Source organism: Oryctolagus cuniculus, chromosome 8, assembly GCF_964237555.1.
Source record: "Oryctolagus cuniculus chromosome 8, mOryCun1.1, whole genome shotgun sequence".
Classification (NCBI taxonomy): Eukaryota; Metazoa; Chordata; class Mammalia; order Lagomorpha; family Leporidae; genus Oryctolagus; species Oryctolagus cuniculus.
This window is the reverse complement of record NC_091439.1, coordinates 141,552,286-141,560,165: the sequence shown is the minus strand read 5'-3', so window position 1 is coordinate 141,560,165 and position 7,880 is coordinate 141,552,286. Positions and strand designations below refer to the sequence as shown.

General features: G+C 42.3%; 1 pseudogene; it reads right to left on the bottom strand.

The window, feature by feature from the left end:
• Positions 1-448: 448 nt before the first annotated feature.
• LOC138843437 (GATA zinc finger domain-containing protein 1 pseudogene) lies at positions 449-4,393 on the bottom strand (annotated as a pseudogene).
• Positions 4,394-7,880: the final 3,487 nt, after the last annotated feature.

Below are 7,880 nucleotides of genomic sequence, written 5' to 3'. Positions count from 1 at the left end.
GGGCAACAGGGACAGAATCTGGTGCCCCAACCAGGACCAGAACCCGGTGTGCCGGCGCCACAAAGTGGAGGATTAGCCTATTGAGCCACAGTGCCAGCTTCTGTGATACTATTTAATAAACAAACATATGGGTTTTAGGATTTCCTAAAGGTGTGGAAAGACAGAATCAATTAAAAGGTCTATTCAGTGAGGTAATAACTGAAAACATCCTTACTTTGGAGAAAAGGGGACAATCAAGTACAGGAAGCACATAGAACTCCTAATGGACATGACCAGAAAAGATCTTTAGCATGACACATGGTGGTCAAACTTTCAACAGGAAAATATAAAAAAAGGGTTTTAAAATGTACCTGAGAGAAATGCCATATTGCCTTCAGAGGATCTCCAATTAGATGGACAGTTGATTTTGAATCAGAAAACTTATAGGCTAGGAAAGAATGGAGAGTCATAGTCTAAGTCTTTTTTTTTTTTTTTTTTACTTGGTGAAAAACACATTTTAATCCAAAAATGTGAATAACAGCATTTAGGAAATTATATACAAAGGTATTTACAGTCAATTTTACTCTAGCTGTTATGAATAGAAACGCACCTATATACATAGAGCTGTCTACAGTTGCTTCTTCCCAAAATACAAACAAACCAGTGCAGAAAGGCTAACAGTTGAATGGTGCCTCAGCTCAAAATTGTTATGATCAGATGAGACCCTGACCAATTTTCCAGGACTGAAAAACACTGGTTAAACTGGGTTAGTAGAGGCACGTGTGTGCCACCCTGTTTCCCACTATACCCATGCTGCTGCTCCTCTACTTAATTGACCTGCACGTGAACTAAGACCTGCAGCTGAATTCTGGACACTTCTGTACAACAGGCCTGTCCGGTCCAGGCTGAGTCCACAGCAAATGGTTTCACTACACGACTGACAGTGCCTGTTTGCAACAGAAGTAGATACAAGTTTAAAAAAGACTGGACTAATAAAATCACCCACCAGTCACTTAACTCATGGCTGAAGCAGCCAAAACTCCATTCTAGATCACAAAATAAGGCTTGCATGGTTTTATGATAGACACTATTTGTCACAGCTACATTTTACGTGGCCAAGACGCTGGTCAGAAATCTAAACCATAATATTTTGTTCTTATAAAAAAATACAATCCCATTTTATGAGTTTCTAGGAATAAATTATGGAGAAAAAAATAGAAACTACCTGCTGTCAATGGTCTCCCTGGGCTTTACAGACCTTGCCTGTGAAAACACACATACAGAAGGTCGTATTTAACCTCAAATACAGTCCATTATTTTCTATTCCTCTTAATTCTTTAAATGACCAGCAATGAAGATGATAATGATTATCGGGTAGTAGGGAAAAAAACTGTAACCTACTCATTTTTCCAGCTAAAAATTTCATTTAAGAAACATGTGGCATTATCTTGTAATAATATGAGTACAAGATAACTGGAAATCCAGTTCTAATTATTTTTTTCCTATTGAGAGACAGAGACACACACACACACACAGAGACAGGCAAAGCGGGGAGCTCCCACCTGCCAGCTCTCTCTCCAAATGCCTGCAATGCCAGGGCTGGGCCAGGCCACATCCAGGAGTGTGGAACTTCACCTGGGTCTCCCACACGGGTGGCAGGGACATAAGTGCTGGATACATCACCTGCTACCTCCCAAGGTGCACATTAGCAGCAAGCTGGAATGTGGAGGGGAGCCAGGCCTTGGGCCCAGGCCCTCTGATATGGGCTGTGGCTTCCCAACTGGCAGCTTCACTGCTACACCAGGCACCCTCCCACTGCAAGTTTCCAACTACAAATGGTTGGCGACTGTTTCCTTGATAGTTATTGCAGGAGTAGGTCCGACGTGAGTCCATATATAGCCCTTCTCAGGTCTGGTAGGAACCGTGGGAAAAGGTGATGACCGTGACTTGAAATATTCAGAAGGTGCATGACAAACAAACTCCAAGTATTCCATCTTCCTTGGGAGCTCTTCTTCTGGCCCTATGATATAGGACGCAGGATCAAACCGGTCCCTGGGGCTGGAGAGAGTGGGAATGAGCCACGTCAGAGCCGCACTCTTCTCGCAGTACTGCTCCTGGATGAAACCCCTGATCTGAGCATAGTAGGGCTTTCCATCTTGCTCATCAATCACAGAAACCACGTCGCCAATTTGGTAATACACACCCTTGTAGAAGATGGACTCTGCAGTAATTATGGTGGAGACCGACTTGGAAGCTTTGATGGGGTTTTTCAATTTAAAAATATGCCTTCTCCCTTTGCCTTTGGCGGACACTTTCTTTTCGGCCGCTGGAGCGGATTTGTATTTAGTGTTTCTCAGCCGAGCAGACCTCCAGTGGATTTCCTGCTTACTCTGCTTGCCGCCCCCGCCGCCGTTGCTTTGCGGAGGGGCGGCCGACATGCTGGCGAAGGTGGTCGAGCGGAAGCCGCCGCCGCCACTGCCGCCCCCCAGTCGCTCCGGCCGGCCTGCGCCAGCGCCCCCGCCGGACGTGCCGCCCCGGCCTGTGCAGTGGTGGCAGAGAATCTCCCCCTGCGGGCCCTTCTTCCACATGGAGGACGACGTGGTCTTGTAGACGCTGCCGGTGGGCTTCAGGCCCAGCGGCATGGCTGCTGGCTCCGGCGGCCCCCGAGGGCGCAGCGACACGGGAATGGCGGCCGCCGGTCCCGGCCGCCCGCTGGTCTGTCCGCCACTCCAGGCGAGGGCGAGGATGCCGGGCTGCCCACGCAGGGACCGGGCCGGGCCGCTCCCCTCTGAACGTGCGCCCGCCGGCTCCCCACGTGGCACCAGGCCCGGGGAACCGGCGGGGCTTGGCCAGCTGTAGTCTAAGTCTTAGAAGAAAAAAACTGTCAACTCAGATTACTATACCGTGCAAAGCTCTCATTTATGAGTGAAGGTGAAATAAAGACCTTTCATAACAAACAGAAATTGAAAGAATTTGTCACCACTCATCCAGATTTATAAATGATGCTTTAAAAGGATGTGCTACACAGAGAAACAGAAAGGTAGTCATCATTATGAAAGCATGTGAAGGCAGAAAATCTAGTAAAAGTACAAAGGAACTCCAAACCAAACAATAGGAATAGTTATGGGAAAATGGCAGGGCAAACTCCTTACTTATCAACAATAATCATATAAATGCCCTAAGTTCTCCAATTAAAAGGTACAAACTGGCTGAGTGGATTAAAAAAATAAAATTCCTCTATTTGCTGCCTGTAAGAAACACACATGACTAACAACGATACAAACAGACTAAAAGTGAAAGGATGGAAAAAGGTATTCCATGCTAATGGAAAGCAAAAATGATCAGGAGTAGCACAAAAACTGTAAAAAGGTAAAGAATAGCATTATGTTATTATTAAAGGATCAATTCAATAGGAAGATATGACTACAATAAATGTACATGTCCCAATACTAGTACATCTGGCTATCTAAAAGCAATGTTAATGGATCTAAAGGGAGACACAGACTCATACAATAATGAGACACTTCAACACACCACTTTCATCAATGGACAAATCAACTAGGCAAAACAACAACAACAACAAAAAAAAAATACACACAACAACAGAACAAATTTACACCATGGACCAAATGGACCTGTTTTCTACAGAACATGTCATCCCCAAACTGAAGAACACACATTCTTTTCATCAGTGAATGGGACTTTCTCTAGGATATATCATATCCTAGGCCATAAAGCAGGTCTCAATAAATCAAAAAATACCTGAAATATCATGTATCTTTTCTGAGTACAATGGAATGAAGCAGGAAATTAACTAACTAAAGAAATGTGAGAAAACATGCGAACACATGGAGGCTAAACAACATGTTCCTAAATGAACAGTAGGCCATGGAAAAATCATAAAAGAATTCAAAAAATTCTGGAAAACAAATGAAGATGACAATATAACATATCAAAAATTATGGGATACTGAAAAAGTAGTGTTGAGGGAAGTTTATAGCAATCAGTGCTTACATCAACAAGTTGGAAAGGGAAAAATTAAATGATCCAACAATACATCTCAAGGATCTAGAGAAACAAGAACAAACCAAACCCAAAATCAGTAGGAGGACCAGAAGAAGAAAAAAATGGAGGATTAGGGAGTGGCATGCTTCAAAGGCTAGGGAGAAACAGTGAGGAGAATAGTGTAGGAGGTACACTCTTGGTGGAGAATTGGAGAGAAAAACACCCAGGAAGCCCCATGGGAGGAGGGGAAATGGCCTGAACCTGCATAGTGAGTGCTGATATGCAGCCAGAGAGAGCGGAGAGCCAAAGCTATGGAAAGCCAGAGCTGGCAGCATTCTTGAGATGGAGGGAGGATAGACTGTACCAACCCATGAGGTTAGAGCAGAGAGAGAATATGGTGTGTGTCCAGACTGGAGTCCTGGGTGCTGGTAGTTGCTGGAAGCTGTCAGTGGTCCTAGTGGAAGTGTAGAGGGTTGTCCAATTCTAACCAATCACTCCAAAACAGAAACTGTGATCCAGCTGAGAGAGGGCAGGTGCCATTTTAAAACAGGGCAAAACTACAGAAGCCTGCAGGTGTGCACATAACAGTTCACTGAGACAGGACACTTGAAGTTATTGCTGGCAGCAGTGGCAGGCAGGCATTCAGCCAGTGACTCTAGGGTGTGTGTGATCCAGAACTTCAAACAGTGGGCTTGGCCCACAGCCCCCACTGACTCAGAGCTTGGCTGGGAGGCAGCTGGACAGCAATGAAGGACAGATGGATGCCTGTGCCAGCAATGTCCTCTGGACTCAACAACTGTGGGAGACTTGAGTGCTGAGACCATGGGGACTCGGTGGCTACAAGTAAAGGTGTAGGGCATAGCTGGGTATTGATTTCCCCCTTGCTCCTGGAACTTAGGTGTTACCCTGGAAACTTGCCCCACCCTAAAGCATTGGCCAGAGCCCCTTGGCCACACTCACCATATACCTCCTGTTAGTCACTGGAAGGGCAGACATTCCAAGAAGTCACAGAAGCATACCCCAAAGACAAAAACCAACCAAAGGAAAAATTAAAGATCAACTCCACTAATGCTGAAAAATAAGAACCAAAATGCAAGAAACTAGAATAAGGAAGTCACCATGACCCTCTCAGAGGAACACAACATTTCAACATTAGAATGCTAAAGTAGAGATCAAGGAAATGCCAGAAGTTGAATTTAGAAAATTAATCATGAGTCACTCAAAAAAAATCAGAAGCAAATCCACAAAAGAAAATGATACATGACATGAATGAAAAATTTTTCCTAAGAAATTGAGAACTTAAAGAGAAATCAAAATGAAATTTTAGAAATGAAAATTTCAATGGATCAAATAAAAAAGTGGTGGAAAGCCTTAACAGCAGACTTGATGAGGCAAGCCAAAGAAGTCACAGAGATACAGATCAGAAAAGAGGAAGTCAAACTATTCTTATTTGCAGATGACATGATCCTATATATAGGAAATGCAAAAGACTCCACTGAGAGACTACTGGAACTCATGAAAGAGTTTGGTAAAGTGGCAGGATATAAAATCAACAGAAAAATCTATGGGCTTTATATACACAGACAATGTCATGACTGAGAAAGAACTTTTAAGATAAGTACCATTCACTATTTGTTGAACTCTTTACTTAGTGTAGGGTTAACCTTATGAGTATAAAGTAAAGTGAAAATAGATCTTTATAAAAATTAAGATTGTAAAAGGAGAGAGAGTGGGATGAAAAGTATCAATATGTTCCTAAGTCAGTATATATGAAATACATGAAATTTGTATACCTTAAATATTTTTTTTAAATCAGCATGAAGCCATTCGGTTCTGGGCTTTTCCTTGTTAAAAGGTCTTTATTACTGATTCAATCTCCATCTTGGTTATTGGCCTATTTAGGTTTTCTATGTCTTTGGGAGTCAATTTTGGCAGATTGTATGTGTCCATAAAACATTCCATTTCTTCTAGGATTTTCCAATTTATTGATGTATAGCTATTTGTAGTAGCTCTTCATGATTTTTTTTAAAGATTATTTATTTGAAAGGCAGAGTTGCAGAGTCAGAGAGAGAGAAAGAGAGAGAGAGAAGGTCCTGGCTGCTCCACTTCCAATCCAGCTCCCTAGTGATGAACCTGAGTAAACAGCAGAGGATGTCAGGTCCTTAGGCCCCTGTCCCACCATGAGACCTCAATGAACTCCAGGCTCTTGGCTTCAGATCAGCCCAGCTATGGCAGTTGCTGGCCATTTGGGGAGTGAACCAGTGGATGGAAGATATATGACTGAATGAGCAGAAACTAACATGTCTCCCAGGAATGAGAATGTTCTTGTGAGAGGAGAATCTTAATGTCCCTATGGGTTAGCTCTTCAGATCAAGGATATACTATAGCTACTTCTCAGGCTTAGAGCATAAGCTACTACCTTGCTTTCTTCCAGAAAGAATGAGCTAGGAGTAAACTGCACAGTCCTAGGGACTGAGCCACCAGGAGCATCTTAGATCACCACTCACACAGTTTTGAAACTTAGGACAAGGAAAAGAGTGAAGGGAGCTTTGAGGAGACACTACCTTGTAAACTTTCCAAGGGAACAAGCCAATGACATTCATGATGAGATATCTGCATTTATGGTAACTAAAAGGACATGTGAAAATATTTTTTAAAATTATTTTACTCATTTGAAATGCAGAGAAATAGAAAAAAGAAAGATTTTTTTTCCTCCTTCATCGATTCACTTCTCAAATGCATGCAACAATGATAACCAGGCTGAAGGGATGGACCAGGCTGAAGCCAGAAGCCAGAAACTGAATTTGGGTCTCCCATATGGGTGATAGAGACCCAAGTACTTAGGCCATCATCCACTGCTTACAAGAGTGTGTAATAGCAGCAAAGTGGATTGGAAGGAAGGCTGATACTCGATATGGAATATGGACATCTGAAGTGACATCTTAACACCTGCTGTAGAGTCAAAATCAAAATGGAGTGAGTGTGGCTAAGATATGATTTCAGATCTCTTGCTTCTGTACATATTAGCTTTGCTTGCTAATGGCTAAGGGTGTATCCTGTAAAACTATGTGGGCCAAAATTCCAAGGAAATAAGTTGAGAGAAATGTGTCCTGCACTGTTATCTTGCAACCATATTTTAGAGTTGTTATTGTTCCTGGGTTTGTTATTGTTAACTGTTATCTTACAACCATATTCTGTTTTCTTTTTTTATTGTTCACTGCATACCAGGGGTTTGAAATTGTGAGCCTTAATGGAAGAATACTGTAAAAAACTGTGTAACTCGCTGTTGGGGACCACACTCTGGTAAGGAGTGATGGTCCCAATCAGATGCCTTGCCTCTCATTTTCAATTAAATTTATGTGTGACTGTCACTTGTTTTTGTAATATTCTATTTTAGCTGACGAATGGATGCAACACTGCTCTAAACATCCACCAAAGCAGAGTTTTTACATGAGAATGATAAATAGGTTTTCTCCACTTTCTTCTTATGTGAAATGTTCACAAATAGAAAACAAACCATTTTTTATTCCTGTGGAAAAATGCTGATTGTTCTTTGGAAGAATGCTGAAATACTGAAGCTGAATGAAAGGTATCATGGCAGAAAATATTTAATAGTGTTGGGAACTTCAGAGGGGAAGGTGCCATTTGACAATGTGGGGCTGAATGCAGATATTTAGGATTTATTTCCACATATAATGGTTTGTCCCCTTTGAAACTTATGGGGAAATTTAATCCAAATTATCATAGTAAGAGATGAGATCATGTGGAACCTTAGAGGAGGTGATTAGGATCAATTCTTTCATGTGATTAATGGGTTACAGGTTTATCTCCAGGGGTCTGTTTCAGCAGTCACTTTACATTAGCCTCTCCTATACTCAGCTTTATTGGTCCACATG